The sequence below is a fragment of the Apodemus sylvaticus genome, chromosome 10 (genome assembly GCF_947179515.1).
Source record: "Apodemus sylvaticus chromosome 10, mApoSyl1.1, whole genome shotgun sequence".
Lineage (NCBI taxonomy): Eukaryota > Metazoa > Chordata > Mammalia > Rodentia > Muridae > Apodemus > Apodemus sylvaticus.
Window position 1 is genome coordinate 3,783,095 of NC_067481.1, and position 26,114 is coordinate 3,809,208.

The window sequence follows — 26,114 nt, forward strand, 5'->3', positions numbered from 1 at the left end:
AAGCAGAGGTTGGGTAGATGCGTTAACAGTGGGAAGGTGTGGAGCAGTTGGTGATGCTTAGGCTAAGGAAGAGAAAGGAAAGCAGGCTGTAAACTCTCGGAGTTCTCCAGTGTTTCCGTGAATGCACACACATGTGAGCCCATGGCTCTGTGTGTGTGTGCATGTGTGAATGTTCACACACACGTGAGCCCATGTCTGTGTGTGTGTGTGCATGTGTGAATGTTCACACACACGTGAGCCCATGGCTGTATGTGTGTGTGTGCACATGTGTGAATGCTCATACACATGTGAGCCCATGACTGTATGTGTGTAAATATGTGAGTGTTTACATACATGTAAACCTGGATATGTGTGCATAAATGTATGACACATGAGCTCATGGTTCTGTGTGCATGCATGTGTGATTGCACACACACATGAGGCCATGGCTGCATGTGTGTCTGTCCACATGTGAGTGTCTACACACATGTGAGCCCATGGCTGTGTGTGTGTGTGCATGTGTGAATGTTCACACACTCGTGAGCCCATGGCTGTGTGTGTGTTCATGCACATATGTTTGCATATATGTAAGCTCATGCCTGTGTGCTTGTGCAAGTGTGACTGTTCACACACGTCTGTGTACTGTGCCTTCCACGAGACACATGTGATATGACTATGCATGCACACCCCTGTCCAAGGGGCGGGGTTGCACACGCAGCGTGACTCTCCACATGTTGCACTCCTGTGCTGCATGTGTTCCTATGGGTATGCTTTGCACCCCCACACTTGGCCACTTTCTCCAAATAACGTTTCTGGGAACCACTGGACCAGGCCCAGGGCTATAATTACTCCCGTGGCAGGTGGGGCTGTCCCCTGCTGTTCGACCTCCCAGCTGAAGCCAGGGGTCCGCTGTTCCGAGTGACTCTGTGGCAGGAAGCTGAGATGCCAGGGGCATGTTCCCACTTGAATTCTGCAGTCCTTTATGAATCCCCCTTCCTCAGCCCTCCCCAGCATGCTGACTCTGAGGAACTGGCTGTTGTGATTCACAGCAGAATCCAGATGTTCCTTACAGATGTTTTCATCCTTTTCTCTTCTGGGGGGATCCATTCAGCAAATCAAGTCAGGCTGTCACAGAAAACCACAAGAGCCTGTGTCTCAGGGTCGTTGAGTGCCGGGCCTGCATCAGGAGGCCGCAGATAGCAATGTCTGCATCAGATACTGGGCTCGCCTTCAGTCACCCAGCACCCGTCAGTTTTCCCACATGCAAGGATGCACCAAAGTCATATTTTTCCAATGGAGGAGTAGCACTGAGGCCTCACACAGATGCTGAGGGCCATGGCCCTGGGGAAGCTCACACTGCCCCTCAGTGAGACCCCACCCAGGAAGGAGCATGGGTCAGATTGGTTTCAGGGAAACAGGGCTTGTGGGAGGCACTGGCTGCCCAGATCTCTAGAACACTCCAGAATGCTGAGAGGTTTCCTAGCAGGAGCCAGGGTTGCCAGTGGGGCTCTCCTCCCTGCTGTCTGCCTACCCCCCTCCCCCGGTGTTATCCCCTCCCTCTCTTCAGCCCTCTGAGACCCAGAGGAAGCAGCACCTGGGAAGAACTGGCATGCTTGTTCAGACCAATTTCACAGACACACAAGACACGAGATAAAGAAGGAAAGAGATTTGGGTGAAGAGTTAGGGAGGGCTGAGGGCATGGGCCCGAGATGTAGTGCTTGCCCAGGATGCAAGAAATGGTGGTCCCACTGGAAAGCCCAGGAGAGGGGTGTGCTGGAGTCTCCACCTGAGCCTTCCTTATCAACCCCTGGCTTCCTTCCACAGTGACAGCATCAGGCTCATCTGGAAGCTCGTTCAAAAAAACAAATCCCCAGTCCCCAACCCCAGACCTAGCAGCAGTCAGCAGCTCCAGGTGCATCCCAGAGGCTGTGACCTAAGGGGTCTCCCAGAACTCCCTCAGGGGCTCGGGGGTCAAGCACACGCTCTTCCTCCCTGCAGAGCCTGTGTGCTCCAGCCTTAGAACCGCAACCCCAGCCCAGCAACTTTGAAGGCTTTCATGCAAGCAGGTTCTCCAGCCTCAGTGTGAAAAAGAGTGTCCATTCCCGGAAGCTGAGGGTTCATGTGATGGTGTTAGCATTCTGTCTAAGCTCCACCCCACAGTTACCTGGCAACAGCCAGGTAGGTCAGCCCACTATAAAAGGGGCTGCTTGCCCTTCCTCTCTCTCTTATTCTCTTGTTTTCTCTCTTGCCTTCTTGGGCTCTTCCCTTTTCCTTCCCCTCCCCCCCTCTCCTTGTGGTCATGGCCGGCCTCTACTTCTCTCCTTTCTCCTCTCTGCCCCTACTACTCTCTTAACTCCCCTGCCCTGCCCTAAATAAACTAGTCTCTGCTGTATTGTCTTGTGGCTGGTCCCTCAGGGGGAAGGGATGCCTCGGCATGGGCCCGCTGAGGCACCCCCTTCCCCCACACACCCATACGACATATTCTTATTCTTTATCTTTTTATGAACACAACAACCGGATCCCTATTTCCTCTTAAGCAGCAGTTCTGCTGCCAACTGTAACCGTAGCACCCCAAGCTAGACTATCCCAGGAGCTCCGGTAGGAAGCATGGATGGAAGCCAGCTCACGTAGCTCCTTATTCATCTTCTGGGCAGAGAGGGAGAATGGCAGCGATCAGAACTCTTCTTCCCAGTGCGGGGACAAGAGCTTCTCATTCGTCTTCCTCTTTTCCTCCCGCAGCTCATCCAAACAGTTGGGGGCTTAGCAACCTTAGCTTCAGAGACAGTGGTAGATAAAGTACTCATCAATTCTGCTCCAGGTTAGGCTGGAGAGATGGCTCAGTGGTTAAGAGCACTGACTGCTCTTCCAGAGGTCGTAGGTTCAAATCCCAGCAACCACACGGTGGCCACAAACATCCGTAACAAGATCTGATGGCCTCTTCTGGGGTACTGAAGACAGCTACAGTGTACTTACATATAAATACTCTTTAAAAAAATTCTGATCTGGGTAATACATCTCATTCCTCCCATAGGAGGGTGGTCATGGGAAAATAGGGTGGATGGATCAAGATTCTCCCATAGATTAAATTCTCAGGCAGCCACATGGAAGCCAGGGACTCCAGTGGGTGAAGTAACGCAGGACCAAAGGAGGTGCTCACCACAGCCTCTCAGAACCTCCATGGAGGGTAGGAGCCTCACAGACTCTGGAAACAGAGCAGTGTCTCAGCTGTCTCCGTCCATAACAGAGCCTCTGTGGGCTGCAGAACCACAACCACAGCCGGATGCAAGGCTGGGTCAGTACAACCCTGCACCACCACTGGAGGCTGTAGCTAGGGCATCGGAAAGAAGCCCCATTTCTTTGGGGCACCGGAAGATATCTTGGTAAAAAAGATAAAAAAAAAACGGGAGGGACACATACAGGGTAGGGTTTTTTTTTTTTTTCCTCTGAATGAGGGGTGTGTGCATAATCTTGGTCATCTGCCCTGTGCATTCTATCCTTGATCATGCACAAAGAAGCACAAACTTTGCGCTCCGTTGTGAACTCCTGAGAGTGCAGAAACGTGTTGGCTCTGCTATCAGGGTTCTGAGGGTGAGCCGGAGCCAGGGATGGGAGGGAAACTCCTGGGGATTTGTCTCTGTTCCAGCTGTTACTCCCTTCTTTGTCAAGTACGCAGAGCATAGTCTTTCCTTGGAGAAGTCCTAGCCCAGAGCAGGTCTGGGGGAGCAGGATGGTGCAGCCCTCAGGCCTGAGGTGCAAGAGTCTTGAAATATGAGCACTTCACTTTTTTATTACGCCTTTTAATTGCCTCCTGAAGGCTGTCAGCCACCAATAAAAGCCTCTGCACTCTGGAGGGACTCCATTGTTATTCACTGTGAGTGTCTCCTCCTTCAAAGGCACCCCTTGTCCCAGCACTAGTTGGGGAGCCACCTCCTCTGTGAGCCTTCTGGGAGGGGGACAGTCCTAATGCAAGGGGAAGCCCAAAAGAACAAGTCGCCCTGCTTAGTCTCACACACTACACCTGAACTTCTGCCCCAATCCATTTCTGGGGTTTAAGAAGTGCAGTTATTACAGAGCAAGACTGTGGGAGAGACTGACAGAGGAGGTGTCATCAGAGTCCCAGACTGGGAGAGTCATAGTCTCTCAGCTATGCTCAGGGCTAGCTCTAGCAAGGGGCCTCGGGCTTAGAGCGTTGGGACCTGTGAAGGTGCCCACAGGGAAGCTGGGCACAGGGGAGGAGGTGAGGGGACAGCGCAGAGGCTCCCTGCAGAGGCTGGAAGCTCTGGGTCTGGAGGACAGTGTACTGGAGGACCTGGAACACAGGACGGAGGACTGCAGGGAATCCTGACTGTGTGAAGCCACACCACTCAGCTCTCTGTGCACCGGAGCCCTGCCCCGCTATTGTGAGGTGGGCGTGGCATAAAGGAAGGGGGGGGGGGAAACAGTAGCACGGGGACAGGGCTCAGGTCAGGTCAGGGCCACCCACATGGCAATAACAACAGGAGGCCACAGACCTGAAAACATGCAAACATGCCTGAAAACACATGGGTGCAGGCATGGTCACAAACACATGAAAACACACAGACACAGGCATACACATGAGCATACAGATATACCTGAAAACACACTGACACAGGCATTCACATGATAAAAAAAAGACTAGAACACACACAGAAACACTTGGATACACACACATACATACACACAAAGAAACATGGACACAGCTGAAAACAAGTGGATATAGGCACACACAGCTAAATGTGTGTGCACATATATACACTCCCCCAAGCACATGGGAATATGCACAAACACTCTGAAACACGTAAACATATGCACACACTTAAAAAATGTGGGCACATGCATGCATATTAAAATACATGGTTACACAAACATCCATCCAAAACATGTGGACATGTATTCTAAAAAGTATGCAGGTGCATGCCCGTGGTCCTGAAATACAGACATGTGTGCACATGCCTGAAGACATGTGCTTCTACCAACACACAGGATAGCCTTTATCCAATCCCCTGCCTCACCATGAAATAATTTGCATGCAGTGTCCCTGGCTCCATCCTAGGCACTCCCCTTGTCATTCACAGAGAACATCCACTATGTGCAGTCTCTGAGATTCAGAGCTAGGGTGATCTTTCCTGTCCTCTAGGAGCCTACCCAGTCAGGGAGAAGCCCCATAGTAGGGCAGATATGGTGATGTCAATAATCCCAGATGCCCACAGAGGGAAGGGACAAGAACCTTGAAGTCCAACAAGGTGTGGTGAGGAGGTAACATTGTAAATAGAAGTGAGAATCACAGTGCAGAACATTCTATGTTGACAGGATGGACTGATCAAGTCCTGGTGTTGGGCAAAAGAGCCTACTGTGTGCATTTATGTGGAGTTGACTAGTTGGGAAGGAAACAGGTTTGCTGTTTGCTAGGCTAGGGCATGCTCCATGTGGACTTACACCCATCTGTATCCAACATCACAGACGCCTGTGAGACGCCTGTCACTGCTCCGACTTTGTAGAATGTAGAAGCCAAGGTTCAGAAGAAATGGGAATCTCAGAGCAGCCTGCGTGCTCCTCCGGAGAGGAGAAAGTCCTGCAGACCTGGGCTTCACAGATGGCTTCTGGTCTGTGAGAGAACTTCCAGAAATAGCTACAAAATGCAGCGTCCATGCTTAGCTGTGCCTTCGAGGGGAGCTTCTTGGGGTCTCCCATAGTTAGGAGCGTATATGTAGACCTGAGGAGACCGAGGCAGAGAGGGCAACGAGGGCCTCAAAACCCCACTAAAGTGACTCAGGAGTGTGGCGGTGCCAGGAACCTGGCAGCGCCGTGATGGATGGATACGGTAAAGCAGGAGCAGTATCGAGCAGGCATGATGAGGCCGCCCAGCCGTTCTCCATGTGCACCTGCTGGGCAGCCGAGCATGGAAACCCCAGCTGGGCAGAGAGGACTGAGCTAGACTGTGATTTAGGAAGTAGTCGGCCTGTGTGTGAAAGGATCCCAGAAGAGGAGCCCTGGAGGAAACAGGAAGATGGAGTGGGCAAAGCCATCTCGGCAGGCAGAGAGCAGCGGGAACGGGCGGCAGGATGGATGGTTCATCACAGCCACTGGCGGTCGGGAGGGGAGCCTCCAGGGAGAGATGGACTCTGGTTCATAGGAAGGATGCTGCTTTGGCATCTGGAGGAGAGAGGGGACATGGAGTCAGGAGAGTGGGGCAGAGAATGAGGGTGGCTGGACATGAAAAACCTGGAAGAAGGAGAATGCCAGGGTTGGGAGTCAGAGAGGCTCTGTGCACATGTGCGCGCATGCGTGCGTGCATACGTACTTAAGTACGTGAATGCGTGTGTGCGTGCGGAGTCCTTGCAGGTGCTCGTCCGTGAGCTGGTCTGTATGGTTTTGGGGGAATGCTTACTTTCAGATCATGGCATTTCCTGGGGACCTTCCTCCTCTTCATGTGGTTCACCTCAAAGTCCTTCTGTAGATGCCGGGACCTGCTGAGCCAACAGCACAATGGGGGGGGGGGGGTGTCAGATGGCTCTAAACAGAGCAAGGGTTTTGCTAGCAGCCTCCTAAGTGAGGATTTCTTCTGTACCTCTCTTACTCAGACTGTCCTCCGTCTTCTCTCTCTCTCCCCCCCCCTTTTTTCTGGAGTGAAGATAATGGCTTCAGATGACATGACACCAGGTATTGATTTAAGGATGAGAATTAAACAGTTCTGTGTCTCTGGAACAAAAGAAAGTGAAGTGCTCGCCATGCGTGATGCCCGGGAGGCTGCAGCAACAGAGTCAGTGTGGGCAGCCTCCCGTTCTTTGATGAAAATGCTGTAGGAGAAAACATATCCCAAACTCTTTGATGGGTGCAGCCCATACTGAGGCCATGTGGGTAATCTTCTGTGTGTAATGCGGTTTCTGAGGGTCGTGCCTTCTATAGAGAAGGTTCACAGCCCACAGCCTCCCTTGCGCACGCTCTCCATTCCCCTCCCGTCTCCCACCTCCACCATGTGTGTCTTCCTGACTCCTCCCCTCCATCTCTCTTCCCATTCTGCCTTATTGACTCAGGAGCTCGGGTGGGTTCCACAGCTGCCATCTTGCCAGCACCCGGGGCTCCCTATCTATGCCTTCGGTCTCCCACCCTGGGCAGTGTATTGATTTATCACAAAACACCTCCTTGCCAGCTGTGCTCAGCTTGCTCCCTGCCTTGCTCAGCAGCATAAAGAAAAGACGAGAACAGCACATGGCTACACACACACACACACACACACACACACACACACACTCCACCCCACAAGCTGCAATCCCTGGCCTGGGAGCCTGGAGACACTTCTAATGGGAGTCAGGATTGCACCTGGAGGACAGCAGATGAGGGTGAGGAGTGGCCACCAGGAGGAGGCTGGAGGCAGCCTCTCTGACTGTGTGGCTCTGTGGGTGGTAACTGGCTAGGTGAGGTAGCATCAAATAGTCGCCCAGCCTACCTAGACTTGAGTTGGAACTGGATCACAGAACAGGACAGGGCAGGTGAAAATGATCATTGGTTTACAGTTGTGTCTCAGCTGAGCCTGCAGTGGACCCTGATGGTTTCATGAACATTAGGAAAACTGGTCCACGTGAGCAGGGACCCAAAGTTTGCCCTGATATATCTGCCAGGGACCTTAACTTATATGGGGGGGAGGGTAGTGTATTGGCTGGTTTTGTATGTCAGCTTGACACAGGCTGGAGTTATCACAGAAAAAGGAGCTTCAGGTGAGGAAGTGCCTCCATGAGACCCAGCTGTGGGGCATTTTCTCAATTACTGATCAAGGGAAGAGGACCCCTTGTGAGTGGTACCATCCCTGGGCTGGTATTCTTGGGTTCTATAAGAGAGCAGACTGAGCAAGCCAGGGGAAGCAAGCCAGTAAGTAACATCCCTCCATGGCCTCTGCATCTGTTCCTGCTTCCTGTCCTGCTTGAGTTCCAGTCCTGACTTCCTTTGGTGATGAACAGCAAGGTGGAAGTATAAGCTGAATAAACCCTTTCCTTCCCAGCTTGCTTCTTGGTAATGATGTTTGTGCAGGAATAGAAACTCTGACTAAGACAGGGAGTCTATGACTTCCTGCACACCTAGAAGTGGTACATGTGGCTGCCAAGCTATTGAAGATTCAGTGGTCATGGGCAGACCGTTGAAGATTGGCCATGGTCGTCGGGGAAACAGAAAACTTACCCTAGAGAGTAGCAACCCTTATGCTACTATGACTCAGCCTATGGAAAGACGTGATAAGGGACAGGATTTTGACATGATACATGTCTTCTGGGAACCTCTACTCTCTTTGGCGGCCTGGGACCTTCTGTGCTGACATGGGTTGCATGACTTTGAGCAGGGCTTGGCTGAGGAGCTCTGTAGGGAAAGTGAGCGGGACACGTTCCCATGTGGGGATGGCGGGCTCCCGAGTACCTGTAGAGGAAGCCTGGCTGGGAAGAGTCTTGGTCTTTTCTGGCAGCTGGAGACGCTGGGGCCTGTTCCATGCTCCTACGTGGCAGGTTTTGATAAGAAAACACAGTCCATAGCTTTTCTATAGCTTTATTATAGAAAAGTGAGAAGAGAAAAAGAGATAGAGAAGTAAGGAGAGTAACACCTCCCAGAGGCTGTGGAAACAGGGAATGGCTTGGTGTTGGGTAGGGGAGGCAGAGTGGTCCGATCAAGGAACAATGAGACAAGTGAGAAGACCCCAAGAGAACCAGTGTGTGGAAGGAAGATGGTGGGGCTGAAGAATGGAGTAGACGTAGCTAGAAATAACTTCCTGTCTAAATGTCAGAGGGGAGGCAGTCATGGCAGGAGGTATCCTGCCGGACAAGGAGCCCAGGCCTTGGTGCTCTAGCAAACAGACACCACAAACAGCTCTTGCTTCCTCTCTCTGAGGGTGACCTGAGCCACCAGGAGTGTCAGACAGGGATCGCGTCTAAACAGCCATGTTCAGGGGTAGCTTGGAACCCCATGCTGAGTGACGTGGAGCTAGTGTGTGCTGACATGGGTGTGTGCAAGTCACATAAAGACACATATTCGTGGAAAAACAGGCTGAGGTTAAAGTGCAGCCTTGAAGAGACCCACAGGACAGCGAGAGTCAAAGCAGCAGGGCATGAACGGTGCACCCAGGCTGCCAGGCACCTGAGCTCAGAGCAAAGGTGCATGCTGACTTCAGAGGCCAGGGCTGAGAGTGGCCGCCAGCCTGCAGGCCTAGGAAGACCCCCAGGCACAACCTGACGCACAACCTCAAGACTCTACAGTTGGCATGGACGGTTTTCCAACCAATGAGAGAGAGGAGAACAGCAGATTGGAGTGGGACACTCCTCTGTTCTTGACAACCCAGTTCATGATGAATGGGGAGCTCATGAAACCTGCTCATTTCCAGGCTACACACAAAACCTGTGGAGCCATGAAAGACTGTTCAATATGAAAAAGAAACCCTGACAGGAGACATGATTGGCAGATAGCTGGGATCTAAACAGGGGAAACCAGGCAGAGCCAGTGACTTCTGGGTGCTCCTGGGAAAATCCCAGGGAAAAGCCTTTGCCTAAAGTTATCTAAGATAACTTTTACTTCAATGAGACTCTGCTATGAATTAGAGTCTTGCAAGAAAGAGAAGGGCCGTTCCTGTCTTAAAGTGGGGTTGGCCTCCACTGTGAGGTCACAGTGAGCTCTCACAGATTCTGCACACACCTGTGCACACAAGCACATGCTCACACCCGCACTCATAAACACGTGTATGCACACACAGTCACATTTACTGGTGAGCTTTCTCACAAGAGTTCTGGGGTTTGTGTGCTAGTCAGTTTGGGAAACAGCCATATAAGGAAAGGCGACAGACAGATAGTTGGACAGGCAGACAGGCAGACAGACAGTCTCAGTCTTGCGCACCCTGGCGGGTAGGGGCTGTTTGTTGTCTCTGGTTCAGGCATGAACAGAGATACTTCTGGATCCTGAGGTTTTTCCTCCTACACTAGTGGCGTCTGCAGGAGGGATCAGACTGCAGGCTCTGGAAGGGTCTCAGAAGGAGCTGGGCTCCTGGAGGAGCCTCTGAGAACACCTGTCTGTGACAAAAGAACAGCTTGTCAGAGGGGGAAGCCACCTGATATGTGTAGAGAACTGTGGGGAGTCCAGTTCCTGGGTGATCTGGGACTGGACGTCTCTGCAGTCCTTCCCAGTCTCTGTCCCCACGGCACATCAAGATGCCAGTGTCCCTCCAGGATGGATGTGATGGGTGAGAAGGTGTGGAGCATAGGCAGATCTGCAGAGCCTCTCCAGAGAATCAGAAGAGGGGGGATACGAGGTTGGAATGACTGCTGCATTATCCAGTAGTGCTCTAATGGAGGAAGTTAGGAGGAGATTCGTGTTGGTGGTGTGACTGTCAAACATTGTCAGCAGAAATTGTTACCACAGGAGAAGTGGCCCCAGGTGAGACACTTGTCCCCTAGCTGCCCCCCTCAACCCATGGTCTGAGTTCAGCTGTGGTAGAGGGCAGTGCTGGGGAGCCCTGGGAAGGTCATAATGGGCTCCACTTTAGATCACATGCTAATGAAGGTAATAATATTAAGAAGGCAGGAGGGGGATTTGCCTGCAGAGAGCAGCGTCGGCCTGGAAATAATAGAGATCTGAGCGTCTCCTGCGCCCGAGCCAGAGAAACTTCTGGGAAGGTCAGAGCTGATGGGCACAACTCTCTAGAGACCCTGCACTTGAAGCCCTGCTGTTGAGGGGCAGGCTGGGAGGCTGGAATGGGAGATGGGTGTCCTGCTCCCTCTTCCCTGTGACCAGCACCTCCTCCCCGTCCCTTCTCACCTAGCCACCCCCCACTCGGCTGGCCCTTGCCTGCTCAGGCAGCCTGTGGATGCAGTTTTCTGCCCACTTGTCCCTCCCAGTGGGAGGCGGCTGTCAGGACCTAAGCTAAAACCCTGGGCTGCCCAGGCTCAATCCCTAGGCAGCCATGAGCGTTTTAATTTCTCAGAGTGCAAGAACCGGCCATTCATCATGCTGAAGCCGAGCGTCTTGGAGTTCTCTCCTACACTCTGCTCACTCGGTGCCAACAGCTTTCCTGGGTCTCCAAGCTCTGGAACCCCAGAGTCCTCTCAAGACCCACATCCCATTAATGTCAGGCAGTATGAGACGCCCCCCTCCCACCCCGAGGCTTTGGGACCACTGCAACATGATTGTAAATTCTGCTCTTTAGGCATTCGGTGCTCAGAGTCCATGTGGGCAGTGGCCAGGACTAGGCTGGGGCATGGGCTGGTTCCACCACCTATCAGATGTGTTGGAGAGAGAGACAGAGACAGAGAGACAAATAGAGAAAGAGAAGGCAGAGATAGAGAGACACAGAGACAGATAGAGATTGCATCCACCGCCGGACAGTGTGGTCAGCGTGTAAATGCCTCTGTGACTGGGTGCTAGCAAGGTGGGGTACTCCCACCTCCTTCTTGACACCTGTCCTCTGTTCCTCTCCTGTGCTCCACTTGGCTGCATCCCTTGAGGACAGCCTTCTCCACTGTCCAAACGAGTTCCATACTTAATGTGCAGGGTGTGCGAAGGAGCAGAAATATAATGAATGAATGAATGGAGTAATGGAGTAGAGGGCAGGTAACGAATGCATGCAGGGATGAATGAATGAATGAATGAATGAACTCTACTGTTTGTAGTGGCAGCTGGTCCCATTCGGATGAGCACCAGCCCTGAAACTCTCAACAGTGGTCCCTGCTCCTGCGACCATGTCCCCACACCCAGGCCCCTGATGCCCTATCTGGGGAACTTCATGGCCCTGCAGGAGGCCAGAGTAGGGGTCACATTTCCTTATATCAAGATTTTTGACTGGAACTTGGAACTTGAACTAGAGCAATCCAAAGGCCTGCAAGGAAGTGGGTGAATTACTTTCCATGGAGGAGTGCGGAGCCAAGAAGCCCTTCAGAGAATGTTCTCTGCTTTCTTTGACTTAAAGCCTCTCCGCTCTGGCTGGGCGAGGAGTCTGTTCACAGGGATGGGGTCGGAGGGAGGCCAGGAGAAAGGAACCTCAGAGCACAGTAAAAGCCCAAGCTGATCCCCAGGGAGGAAAGAGCTCCAGGCTGGCAGTGCCCACGGTGAGCAAGCACCGAGGTCTGCAGGGGCCTGAGTGGGGAGTCAGAAGTGTGGGCTTGACCCCAGTTTGACCTCTGTAGGTCTTGGTCCCCTTACCTCTAAAGTGGAAATAAAACAAACAAACAAACAAAAAACCTGTCTTTGCCCACAGCAGTGGCTCTGTCCAGGCCAGCCAGTGCTGAACACCTGGCGATCTTGACATGCTATGGAACTAGGAAGATCTGCTTACTTCTGTGTGTCTGTCTGTAGGGATCTTCTCTAGAGAATAGAGGCCTGGGGACCCCCTGCTCACATTTGCATGCTGTGGCCATGTCTGAGAGTAGGAAGCCAGAAGCAATGTCAAGAGGATTAGGGAGATGAGAGCCAGTAAGCAAGGTCTTCTGGGTGAAGATGAAGACCAGCATTTGGATCTCTGGCACCCATAAAACAGTTAGGTGCAGTGGGGCACATCAGTAACCTCAGAGCTGTGGAGAGAGACTGCTAAGGATGGAGACTCGGAGCTCATTGCACAATTAGCCAATCAGTGGGTTCTAGGCACAGTGAGGGAGCCTGCTTCAACACACACACACACATACACACACACACGAATAACATTAATGTGAGAAAGACCCTGATGTTTACCTCTGGCCTCTACATGTAAGCATGTATACCTACCCATATGTACATAAAAACACATACATGTACACATACACACACAAAAATGTAATGTCATGAGGTGTAGAGGGCTGATGGGGGAAGTGGGTGCGTCTGTGGGAGCAGGTATTGCTGTCTTTGCATAGCTACCTGGGCTGATAAGCAACAGTCAGGCCGAGTGCAGAGCACAGACCTGGCTGCACATCTGCAGCTCTGTGGGCTTGCTTGCCGTTTCATGGACTCACTTGAAGTCCCATGGGCTCTCTTGCAGCTTCACCTGCAGCTCCATGGACTGTCTTGCAGCTTCACTTGCAGCTCCATGGGCTCACCTGCAGCTCTGTGGGCTCACCTGCAGCTCTGTGAACTCACCTGCAGCTCCATGCACTCACCTGCAGCTCCTTGGGCCCACCCACAGCTCCATGCACTCACCTGCAGCTCTGTGAACTCACCTGCAGCTCCACGGGCTCACCTGCAGCTCCACGCACTCACCTGCAGCTCCTTGGGCTCATCTGCAGCTCTGTGAACTCACCTGCAGCTCCACGCACTCACCTGCAGCTCCTTGGGCCCACCCACAGCTCCATGCACTCACCTGCAGCTCTGTGAACTCACCTGCAGCTCCACGCACTCTCCTGCAGCTCCTTGGGACCACCCACAGCTCCATGCACTCACCTGCAGCTCTGTGAACTCACCTGCAGCTCCATGGGCTGTCTTGCAGCTTCACTTGCAGCTCCATGGGCTCACCTGCAGCTCCATGTGATCACCTGCAGCTCTGTGGGCTCACCTGCAGCTCTGTGAACTCACCTGCAGCTCCATGCACTCACCTGCAGCTCCATGGGCTCACCTGCAGCTCTGTGAACTCACCTGAAGCTCCATGCACTCACCTGCAGCTCTGTGGGCTCACCTGCAGCTCTGTGAACTCACCTGCAGCTCCATGTGCTCACCTGCAGCTCCATGGGCTCACCTGCAGCTCCACGCACTCACCTGCAGCTCCCTGGGCTCACCTGCAGCTCCATGCACTCACCTGCAGCTCCATGCACTCACCTGCAGCTCCTTGGGCTCACCTGCAGCTCTGTGAACTCACCCACAGCTCCATGCACTCACCTGCAGCTCTGTGAACTCACCTGCAGCTCCATGCACTCACCCACAGCTCCATGGGCTCTCATTCTCTCACTCATATCATAGGAACAGCGTGCAGAGCACCAGCTCAGCTCCTGACCCAGAATTTGCTCCCTCTCCATCCCAGAACACATAAAAATTCAAGTGAAGGGTGGCCAGGAAGCTCCAGATGTCACTGCATCCTTTGCCTCACCCCAGGCTGTCAGTAAATCTCAAGGAGATCCTGCAGAATCCCGGCACCCCTTATTTTTCTCAACACTAGTTGCCAGAAATCAAGAGTCACAGTGCAAGCCGAGAAAGGAGGAAAGGCTGATGGGAATCTGCTTTGTCAGGACAAGGGTTCCTCCACCAACCACTCCCTCCCCAGCCTCACCCTCAGCACCACAGAGGCAGCAGACATTCTGGAAAGAGAAAAAAAGAAAAAAGAAACAACAGCCTAGAAAATACATAATTGATTTCCTTCTTGCTAGTTCCCAACATGGGCTTCTGGGTCGTAGGAAGGTGCCTGATTAGAATATCTCTGAAGAGGGCAGTGAGTTATGACAACGGACACTCTCCTAGCTGTCTCTCTTGCTCATAAATCTATCCCCCTCTGAAAGTGCAGATGGTCCATAATCGTCCATCATGTGGAGTTCAGCACCGGACAGCTCCCGGGCGGGTTTTTCCTCGGAGGATCTTTTTCTGCAAGCTAAACGGAACTGCGACTCCACGCAGCCTCTCCCTGTAATGGAGTGTGAGCAGATCAGCCGTCGGGAATGATTTAAGAGGGGACGAACGATAAATATCCAAGAGGTTGGCGCTCGAACCCAACAGGCAGCAGAGGAGGGCGCAGTCCTGAGGAGAGGGAGGAGCTACCCCCACGTACTTACATTATAGAGTGCTTTTTATTTATTTATTTTGTGGGAGAACAAGGCTATGTCACAGGAAGAGGTGTCTCTCGGGGGACTTTTTCAGGGAGCCCCCTACCCCCCAAGCACCTTCCTCTGCCATACCAAGGAAGACAAAGGTCACATCTGAAGCCATTTCATTTGAAGGGATGCCTGTCCTCGTCCACCGGTTAGCCCGTGGCTGCCCAGCCCACCTGCTCCCTATCTCGTCAGCTTCCCTGGGGAAGCTGGACACGGAGAGGAGCGCTCACACAGGGCTGTTTCTTGTTCATCTCCCTGTCTCCTAATCAGAGCCAACCCCTGGAACAGGAACAGAGGGATCTGTCCAGAGCTGGGCTCCAGCCTCAGGATCCCCCGAAGGCTTTGGTGTAGTTGGGGTTTAGTTCCATGCACCCTGCAGCTCTTTGATGAGACGGATCTATAACTAAGCAGTGGTAGAGGACAGTCATCGGATGGTGGCCATGCCCTGGACTCAGGGCAGGCTTTCATGGCTCTCCAGACCCCTGCCTCCAGCCCTGAGGCAGAGGGAGTAAAGGCTGAAGCTGATAGATGAGCATCTGCCTCCTACAGGTGCCTGTCTCCCTGCCAGGTGCTGCCTTGTAGCTGCATTGCAGGGGGAGGCTGCAGCTCCCTCTCCTTGGACTCCCGCTCCTCCTGTTCCCTCTTCCCATACAACAGAACTCCAGGCTGGGGGCAGGGTGTTTCCAAATCCACAGAGCTTGGGGAGCTCACAGGCCAGACACCTGCACATCCATCTGCAGGAGAACTTGTCGACCCTAGCAATCCGTGTACATACCAGAGGGGCTGCCTAGAAGATGCCAGAGGCCAGCCCCATGCCCTCCCCTGTAAAAAGGAGCACTACCACGAGGAAATCCAGTACCCACCGTGGCCTTTCACTAACCCTTGAAAATAGAATCCACCCGAGCATCTTACTGGGACATCTCAGAGCAGAGCACACATATATACACATGCATGCGACCCAGCTGAATTCTTGCACTCACTTGCTGTACACCAGATGCTACATGGTGGCACAGGTGCATGGTGGGTTCTTCTGAGAGCCTAGAACAAGGGATGTTGCTCCTTGAAGTGATCAAAGTCCCCAGTGCACCTCCCTCTAGGCCTCCCACATGTAGGTAAGTGGCTTCCTCCTCCTCCTCCTCCTCCTCCCATTCTCCCTTCTCCCATTCTCCCTCCTCTCCTCCCATTCTCCCTCCTCTCCTCCCATTTCCCCTTCTCCCTTTTCCCTTCCCTTCCTCCCCTTCCATCTCCTCCCCCTCTTCTCCTTCCCCCTCCTCCCCCTCCCACCACTCTCTCCAGGAGAAAGGGGAGGCAGCAATCCCTCCTGACATAGAGAAGACACAGAATGTAGACCTGCCTGCCATGTGGCTTTGGCTAGCTCTCAGCCAGAAGCTTGAAGGAACAAGTGAGTGTCCCCCACCCCTACTTAACACAGGCTACATCCCAAAGCCACAGGAGCCCTACGATGATGAGTCGGCTCCCTCCTAGAGTTGAGCCCCAACAGTGTGCAAATTTCAGTGGATCTCAGATTGCCCCCACGTGTTTCTGCTGGTGATGAACCTGGGCTGTGAGATGGAATCAGTGCGCCACTCCGAGCGATACCTGGTGTGGATATCAGAATGTCTTTTACTCATGTTGGCTGAACGGTGGGAGGCACACATTCTGGAACAGGGCCACCTCTTCCTCTATAACCCAGGCAGTGTGGAGCATGAGGGAGGTCTGGAGAAGCCAGGGAAGAGGGCATCGGCCAGGGTCAGCAAGCTGTGTCTCTCCCTGTCGCACATACACTGTGCTGGACCTGTCTCAGCCCATGAAACATGCTCTCCTCAAGCACAGTCCACCACAGAGTTGAGTCTCAGTGGCTGGTCCAAATGTCCTTCCTGAAACGCCAGGCTGTAATGAACCTGAGCTCCCCACGCAGCATCCGCAGCCACGGGAAGTGAACTCTTCAGGGCCAGTGGTCCACTTTGATGGCCCCAGCACATCTTAATGTACAGAGGATGGCAGCAAGTCTACTGTTTGCATCCATTGTGTCTTTCAACGGCATTGTCACCCATAACAGTGACAATGATAGTAGTGACCTCAGGGACAGATCAGAGGGTGAGGCTGACAGCAGCTGTGGACTGTGTGGCCTAGGTGGGGATGGCCCAGGATATACACATGCATGGATACATAGGGAGATACATATATAGACATATATGTATATACATACCCCCAAATATAATCATGCATGTACATACATGCATAATATACATTTGCATGTGTGCAAAATATGATACATACATGTGCTTCATCTTCCTTCCTCCACCTGATACCCACCCACACGTACTTTCCTATGGTCGCTGAGGGCCAGTTGGTGAGCGCTGGTTTGCCAATCCCATACACTTCTCTGTGTGTACAGTCAGCACTGGAGCTGGGAGCTGGCTTCCAGCAAAGGACTCTGGGGGACCCGTGCTGGTGACGGGCTCACAGAGCATTACAGGCCCTATGGGGAAGCCACGTTTTTCTCCCTGCTGAGCATCCATGTGTGGACACCCAGATGTGCCTGCCCAGAGCCAGGGAAACCGTTTGATCCTCAGCCCCTTCCTTGCGTATCCGCGTCTTGGTGGTTGACTGTCATGCCTACGTCTCACTCATTTTAGCCCTGAGAGTCCTTCTCACTGAAGGATGCCATGTGCCGTACACAGGGGATACGAGATTCTCCAGCCAGATCCCCAGCTTTTGAGTGGCTGTCCTGAGCCTGCCTCACCTTGTGCCTTAGTTACTTTTCTATGGCTGTGATAAAATACTACGACCAAGACAACTTAAAAATAATTGTTTACTTGGGCTTACAGTTCCCCGGCCTCTGTGTCTCCAGGCTCCATCAGGTCTTGGAGACAGTGGAGCTTGAAGCTGGCTGTGTTTCCAGCTCTCAGAGGCTATGCATCAAGTTCTTGGGCAGTGTTTGGTGGGAGGTGCTGGCCCAGGGTCTGCTCTCCTGGGCCCCTTGAACACCTACGATGATCTTCCTGCAATTGTGGCGCAGTGGCCACAGTGTCCTAGGTGGCTCCTAGCAGGATGCGCTTGAGTCTCTTGTGTGGAGTTGGTGGCTCCTGGGAAGGTGGAAGACATCATTGTCTCCCTCCCAGAGATGGCGAGTCATAGGCTGCAGACGGGAGCTCCCTGAGTCGAGCTTCCCTGTGTGTGGTAGACTTCTGCTCTGAGGCTTTGAGGGGCAGGTGTGCATGGAGGAACAGCAGGCAGCAAAGGTCGCAGCCACAGGCCGTGCTACAGCAAACCAGGGCTCGCCTGGCCACCCTGCCAAGGTTGACAGGCAGCTGGTCCTCAGCCCATGGGCAGGGTGTGACAAGGTGTCTATATACATTGAGGAGGACTTTGAAGAGGCCCAAGAAAAGACTGCTCCTGGCAGAGATTGTTCAAACATGGGGAAGCTCTGCCAAGGGAAGGGGAGCCTGGGGAAGCGGCTGGGCAGGGTTAAAAATATCAGACTCTCCTGAAGGGAGCCAGAGGCAGGAGAAACCTCAGGCGGGATGCCTTCCCTCTGTCCTGAGAGTAGAGACCCGAGGTCCCATTAAACCCCAGCCTCTAACCATGAGTGCCCAGGGCAGACTGGGCCTTTCCTGTCCCCAGAGTCCTATAGTTCCTTCAAACCCAGCTCCATCCCATAACCAGTGATCAAAAGCGAGTCCACCACAGCAGGAAAAGTCAGGAGCCATAAACTCCTCAGACAGTCTGATTGGACACAGGACGTCACCAGCCATCCCAGCCTATCTGGAACCCTCTGACTAGGTCTGATGATGGCTCTTCAGGCTAAGCAGAAGCAGTAGATCCAAGAGGTGTATGTGTGAAGGCATGTGACTATATGTGAGTATATATGTGTGCATGCATGTCCATATGTATAGATATAGGTATGTACACATGTGCACATGCATGTGCATATCATGTATTGTATGCATGTAAATTTATATTATGCATGTGTGTACATGCATGATTATTTTGGGGGGATGTATATACATGTATGTCTACATATGTATATCCCTGTGTATCCATGCATGTGTGTATCCTGGTCCATCCCCACCTAGGCCAACCAAGAGGACCTCTCTGAGCAACGTCTCATCTCAGCCACTGGTTTCCCATGTTCTTCTCCTGCCCCCTTCTGCCTCTTTACACACCCAGCACCTCAGCCTCCTGCTCATTGCCAAGGACTGCAGAGCCTGAGCCCTTCTGTGCGACTTTTCCTTTCTGGCTCATATATGTCAAAACTTTTGTGTTAGGGAAGAAAAGCAGGGGAAGCCATGTGGGAAGTAGGTCACCTGGAAATCAACAACCTGCCTGTAATTAAATCTGCATTCTCCCTGGAAGAGCCAAAATCCAGTGGGTGGCTGCCTTCCCTCACTCCCACTCCCACCCTTCCCTCCTTACAGGGCCAGGTTCCAAAGCTCGACTCCTCATACGAAACCTCCCAGTGGAATCTCATTAGGCAAACAACAAAAACAGCCCACATTGGGGCGCATGCCATGTCTCAGCTCTTGTGGAGAGCGGAGGCCAAGTGCGGAGGCCCTGATGACAGACCTCGAGTGGTGCGTTTTTGTTTAGCGAGGCTCCCTGGCTCACGCCCTCAGCAGTTCTGTGTCCTGGATTTTAACAGTTGATTAGCAGCCTCCTCTGTGTTGGAGTTTTGATGATCCATGCTGGCCCGCTTCTCACGGCCACATCCCAAGTTCCTTCTCGGCCGCTGGTTAAGCAAATAGCACCTGGGGCCTCAGGATCGGTCGTGCTTGGAATGCGTTTATTTCACTCGGGGCAGGAATTGGGCTTAGCTGCCGAAAGGGCTCCAGCTGACAGCGCAGAGATGGAGCGAGGAGAACTCATAAACTTACCAGCGGCAGGCAGGCAACTCTAGAAATGGGCTGGCTAATGGCCTGCTGAAGACTTTGTCCCAATCTCTGTGGCAATTGTTTGAGGGGTAAAAAAAAAAAAAAAGACATTTCTAGAAAAAGGCAGAGTGCTAAGCTTAACTTGTATTCCTAGAAAAATCTTCACAGAGCTAATGGTGGGAGGTGAGGGAGCTGACCTGTGGCCTGTGGCACGCCTGTGGACTTGCCCACAGTAGGAGCAGGGTCTGCCCTCAGGCCATTATAAGCTCCTTGCTGCCAAGAAGCTGGCCCCAGGGGTAAGGAGACTTGCTTGGCTTCATCAAAGAGGGCCATTGTGTGTGGCAAGCACCTTCTGGTTCCCCGAAAGCAGCTACTTAATTAAGGGGAGCTGAAGTTTAGGGGTGCTCTAAGTGCCTCTCTCTGCTGTGCTGGCCGTGCCGCTCAGGACGTGGTACAGTCATGGAGCCCAGTGAGGTCACCCCGGGGGAAGCCATCCCAGCAAGCGTGATGAGGGAGCCTTCGCCTGATATACACACCCCCCCCCCCAGCAGCATCTTTACTCTGAGGTGCCAAGGGCTGAGCCAAGCGTGCCAGACAGAGCGCCGAGATGGTCGTGGCTTCCTTACCAGCCTGTCCATTTGAAAAATGCGTCAAATTTTGATTCACTAGGTCTGACTGGGGAAGTATACACACCTTGGAATATGAATGACCTGGGTCTGCAGTTTAAGCTACCCGTGTGGCTTTGAACAAGTGGCACTTTGCAGTCCTCTTGTTTTCGTGATGACCTGGTGACAGTGAGGATGACGTGAGGAGGCTCAGTGAAGTTGTGATGTGTATGGTAAAGCCTCGTGCCTGACTTTCAATGAAATGTATAGTAAAAAGCCTTCTGTCTGGCTTTAAGTGAAATGTTTCAGAAAAGCCTTTGCTATGTTTGGGTCAATGAGTAGGGGTTGAGACATTGTTTTGAGACTGTTTGAACCTTGAAGAAATGTCATCTCTCTGGAGAATCTCTTCTTGGTGCTACGTGAGAACTCGTGGCTGCACCAGTCAGTCCCAAGACACTCCTGGGTCACATTTGGTCTTTCCCTAAGCTGGGTGTGGTGACACACACCTGTGAGACCAACCCCTGGGAAGCTGAAGCAGGACTCTTGGGCCACAACAGCAAGCCAAGTCTATAGACAAACAAACAAGTGGGTCAGAAAAGTAAAGGCATCTGCCGCCAAGCCTGACACCCTGAGTTCAATTCCTGGGACGTGCCTGTTAGAGGGAGAGAACTGACTCCTGCAAGTTGTCCTCTGACTTCCACACTTAGCGTCGCCTGTGTGTGCGGCCCGGCTAGATAAATGCCATTTGAAACAAGCAAACATTTGATCTTCTCTAAACAGTACCCCATAGAGGCTCCAGTCACTGCTTCCAGACCTCCTCAGAGAAGTTCTTCGCCTGCTCTGCCCCCAGGATCCACTATAGCGCTTTCCCAGCCTTTCTGCCGCTGCTGTCCCTGGAGCACCCCTCCCCTTATCTATCCTGTCCCTTCCCGCTCTCTCACATTTTTACTTGGCAAATTACACCCAGGTCCTCCCTGCCTGCTCAGTGGGTGCTGTCAGGCCCTGGCAGGTTCAGGAGCCAGCAGCAGGGGGCAAAGACACTGGCAAAGAGGAACTAATAGGAAATGAAATAGCTTTTCTCCTCTGAAGACCCCTCCCTGCTCTGCCGGTAGACCCACCCCTTGCGGCGTGAATTGTTTCCAATCCAATCTCGTGTTTATTGAAGTTCCCTCCAGGGTAAGCTCGAGAGAAGTCTTCCCCAGCCTCGTAGAGTGGCCTTATTTACCAGAATCCCCTCGGCGTGCCATTTAAGCATCTCCATTAACATTTCCTGCGTCTTGCTCATTGCAAGCATGGGCCCTGGGAGACCTCCAGGGTGGCGGCACAGCGGCGGCCTACAGAAACGCGGGGCTGATTTTAATTGGTATCAAACTGCCGCTGTCGACCACAGAGGGGTCCCTTTCCTTGAGTAATGACCTGGAATTTGATCATGAGGATTTTTGTGAGTTTCTCAGACTGGAAGCGTAGCTGCATGAGATCAGAGCAAGAGCTGGCCACACGCATATCAGGCTGTGGTCCACACTGAACCTAGCCATAAAAGGCCCAGCAGGTTTGTTTGGGGCTGCCGGCTGAGGGGGCACTACTGAGAGAGTTTCCAGCAGCTGCTTTTTGTTCTGGACTTGATTGTGTGAGTTCTGCAGGAAGGGTGGGAGATCCAGGGCCCTTCAGGGAGCCTCCTGTGACAGGTCACTCGGCAGAGGACCTTGGGATGCTCGTGCCCACACCCATGTGCCCCACTCTCACGGGGTGGAGGAAGAGTCACTTGGCAAGACTGCTGGAGTTTCTCATGAACTTGAAGACCTCTGCTTGACAAGGAAAAGCAACCAAGACTCCACCCCAGCACTTTCTGGTGTCCTGGGTGAAGTGGGGTGGGGAGCCCAGAGGCCTGAAGCCTGGGCCCCCTGCATGGAAGCCAGCAGGGAGGTTCCTGGATGCCAGAATGGCCTTGCTTTAGAGACTGTCTTTTGGAACAGGTAGAGATAGGCAGCGGTTATCTGGTTCCTCCCCTGATCTCACTGTCACAGCCCCCTCCAGGTCTTAACCCCCAGACCACCAGCCAGATCCACGAAGCTCCTTTTATTGTCATTTTCTTTTTATGACAGGATCTCTCTTGTGTAGCCCTGGCTAGCCTAGAACTTGATATATAGACCAGGCTGGCCTCAAACTCACAGAGATCTGATGTCTCTGCCTCCCGAGTGCTGGGATTAAAGGCGTGTGCGGCCACCTGGCCTCTACTGAGATTGTGGGTGTATAAAATCCCCTGCTTCTAGCTGGTGTCATCTCATGCGGACAAGCAGCAAGCCTGATGCCCTCCCCCAAAGGCTTGTAGTCGAGACACACAGTCAAAAAAAAAAAACTGGGGAAATTTTGATAAGTAAGATAAAACATCAGAAGTATGCATCCTCCTCCGCCTGCAACCCGCCCACCCAGGTCAGCATGTCAGTTGTCAGCCCTGACCCCTTTGCCTGCAGGGCTATGAGATGCTACAGGAAGGTTACCTGCAGAGCCCAGCCTGGCCTTGCCCTGACTCAGCTTCCCAAATGCTGAGGTCACAGGCGTGAGCTTCCACTCCCAGTGTGTGGAGCCATAGAGAATGTGGCAGATAACCGCCAGTCCCTTCTGAGCCTGTTCTCCCCCACGACCGGGGACAGCTCTGAGCATCCATCCTGTGTCTGTTTACTTCTGTTCCCTGAAAACAGACAAGCAAGCAAACAAACAAACAAACAAAACAAGGGGCAAAAAGGAAAAGAAATAAAGAAAACATTCCCAGGGCTGGAGAAATGGCTCCGTCGGGGCTAGGGTGTTTGCCGTGAACACATTCTCGTGAGTTAGAACTTTCAGAACCCCATTTTAAAAAAACATTTTAAAAAATGAAACTAAAGCTAGGCACAGTGTTGGTGGCACATGCCAATAGTCCTAGCACAGGGAGAGGAGACAGGAGGATCCCCAGGGATCTGGCCAGTTAATCTAGATGGGTCAGCAAGCCCCAGGTTCAGTGAGAACTTCACTCCAACAATCAGGTGAAGACCCATAAGTATGCTCTTATGAGTGTATAATACACACACACATGGGAGGGGGGAAGGCAGAGAGTCTGAGAGACAGAGAGACAGGGAGACAGAGACAGTCAGGCAGAGATAGAGAGACAGAGACAGAGAGACAGAGGCAGGGAGACAGGGAGACAGGGAGACAGAGAGACAGGGAGAGAGGGTACTACTTTCCTTACGTGATTGATAGAGGACACGGTTATGTCCCTTTCAAGGCCACTCACACGATGCCTGTCTATAACTTGCTTCTTGAACAGGATGTGATTGATCCTTTGTGGTGTGCCTGGCCAGGCAGGTGTGTCTTAGGCCTGCTGCTCAGCAGAAACCGCCTTGGAAGCCTGCAGGAGTCCACCCACCTTTTCACTGACAAGCTGTTCAGTTCTTGTCGCCTGTGTCTCTTTTGAAGAGTGGCTCTGTGAGACTCTAGGTGCTTGGCTCCCTGTGCACCAGGCAGTGAGTGGCTGGTCTCTGAATGTGCCAGAGCCTGACACTGCCACCCAGCACATGTGGACCAGCCAGTACACACCCCGGCTTGCTCTGCCCTCACTGACACTGGCTGCTGTCAGCCATGCCCACGTTTGTGAGGTCAGGAGCAGGGACTGCACCTTGCTGAGTGGGGCTGTTGCCTGATTTCTGCTATTTCCTCTGTTCTTGGGGAGGCTCTGTGGTCCTGGGGAACAATTTGTTACCCTGTCTGCCTCACAGTCACACCGGAAAACAGACTGTTCTAGGAAAACATTTGCAGTAATACGTTAAGATGACCTCACTGGTCTCAGCACATGGAAGGTTCTGAGGATGTCATTGTTGGCTACATAACAAGTTTGAGGCCAGCCTGAGGCACATGAGGTCTTGCCTGTAAAAAAGAAAACAAAGCAAACCACACATTTGGGGATTTTCTTTTAGGCTGGGCTCCCTGTGACACCCTTGCAAGTCTCAGCAGCTACGGCTGAGATGTTGCTTAGGGGTGTTCCTTCTCACTGCCCTCCAAGATGGCCTGACCCCCTGGGCCCCAGCTCAGCCTATCAGGACCACAGACTCTAGGAACAATCCCAGGAGAGGAGGCAGGCTTCCTCTCCAACTGTAAACTCACATCTGCGGACTCAACCAACCACAGATCAAAATAATCAGGACAAGTCTACTCCAATTGTGCGCAGGCCTGTTTTATAAACAACGCAGGGCATTATAAGCATTATATCCATTCATAAGTCACCTGGTAAGTCTGTCTCCTGGGGCTAGGGAGATCCCGGTGGGGAAGGTTGTAGCTGTGCAGAATGAGGACCCAGATTCAGATAAAAAGCTGGACATAGGGGTACGTGCCTGCAATCCCAGTGCTAGAAGAGACAGACAGGAAAATGCCAGGGCTTCGCTCTTCATTCAGTCCAGCCAAATGCAGAGAAGTTCCAGGTTCAGTATGAGAGAGCAATAGAAGACACTGAGGGCCACTCTCGGGAAAGTGAATCCGTGTGTTCTGCACACATGCACACCCCTTACACACCAAATGAGTAAATAAATTTGTAAATGAAACTTTAAGTAAATAGATGAAGTATACAGAAGAAGGGAGCAGATGGTTCGGTGAGTACGGGACTGGCCGGAAGTCCAGGAACCCGAGTCTGCTTCCCAGATCCCATTCGTGGGAGGAGAGAACTGACCCCAAAAGTTGTCCCCTGACCTCCACATATGTGTGGTGACACACACATCCATATCCATAAACACGTGCAATAAATATAATGCAATGAAAATTAACACAGGTATACATATGGGAGAGTGTGCATAGGTTGTATGTAAACAGGATACTGCTATATCTCAGGGTCTTGAGCACCGTCAGATTCTGATGTCCCTGAAGGACCTGAGGTCAATCCCACACCAAGGGTCCAGAGTTACGTAACCTTGCATATGACTGCTCCAGGTGTGGGAGGATGGGCAGGGTTATCGCCAAGGCGTATGTGACAGGCTTAGGAAGTTGAGAGCAAGCTTTGCTCTCCAGGTTTCGGGAGTGCTACTGTCCTGCCACAGCAACCTTGCTAGGACACTAAGATACTGTCCCCACCCCCAACCACATCACCAAAGGAGCCAGAGGTCTGGACAAGTGATGCAGACTGCAGAACTGCAGACCTGGCCTCCTGTGGTTCGTGGTGGTTAGCATTCAGTGTTCTTATCCTGCCTTCCTAGCAGGAAGAAACAGGATGCCCACCTGCCTCCTGCCTCCTGCCTCCTCTCCTTGTCCTCAAGGCTGTCCCCTGACCCTCTGAGAACTATAGAGGATCTCTACCCATTCTCCTACATCCAGACAAGGTAGCACTGGCTGTAGCCTAGGACATCTCCAGTGGCCTGCCAGGAGCCCTGGGGTGGGGACCCAGGGTAGGCCGATGGGTGCTATGTACTGAGTATATATGTTTTATGTAACTGAGAAACTGCTATATGGAGCCCCGCACACTCAACCCCAATACTCTGTGGCAGGGCCTGAGCCTGGGAAGTTTTCTGTCCCTGGACATACCTGGCCTGATACTATGCTAAGCAGGCCCTTGGGGACAGCACCAGCCTTCCCTCACCCTGCTGTCCTACTCTGTGACAGCCAACATGGCCATGTAAGAACCCCATGAGTTTCAGAAGTAGGATAAAAGGCTCTTGGGAGTTAGCTGTAGCAAACTGCCCACTGCCAGTAAGAGCAAGGTGACAAAAGTTATCCAAGTGGACTCTCGAGTGCTACCAAGGTGCAGGTTGTGTTTTGGGGTTCTGTGCTGAAGTTGCCCCCCTGGGACCACTGTGAAGACCATCATCGAGTCACTCGGTGGGGAGCTACAGAGCAGTCAGCCCCTTTCCCCTGTCTTCACCTACAATCTGCCCAGGGAAGCCTCCAGGGTGCAGGGA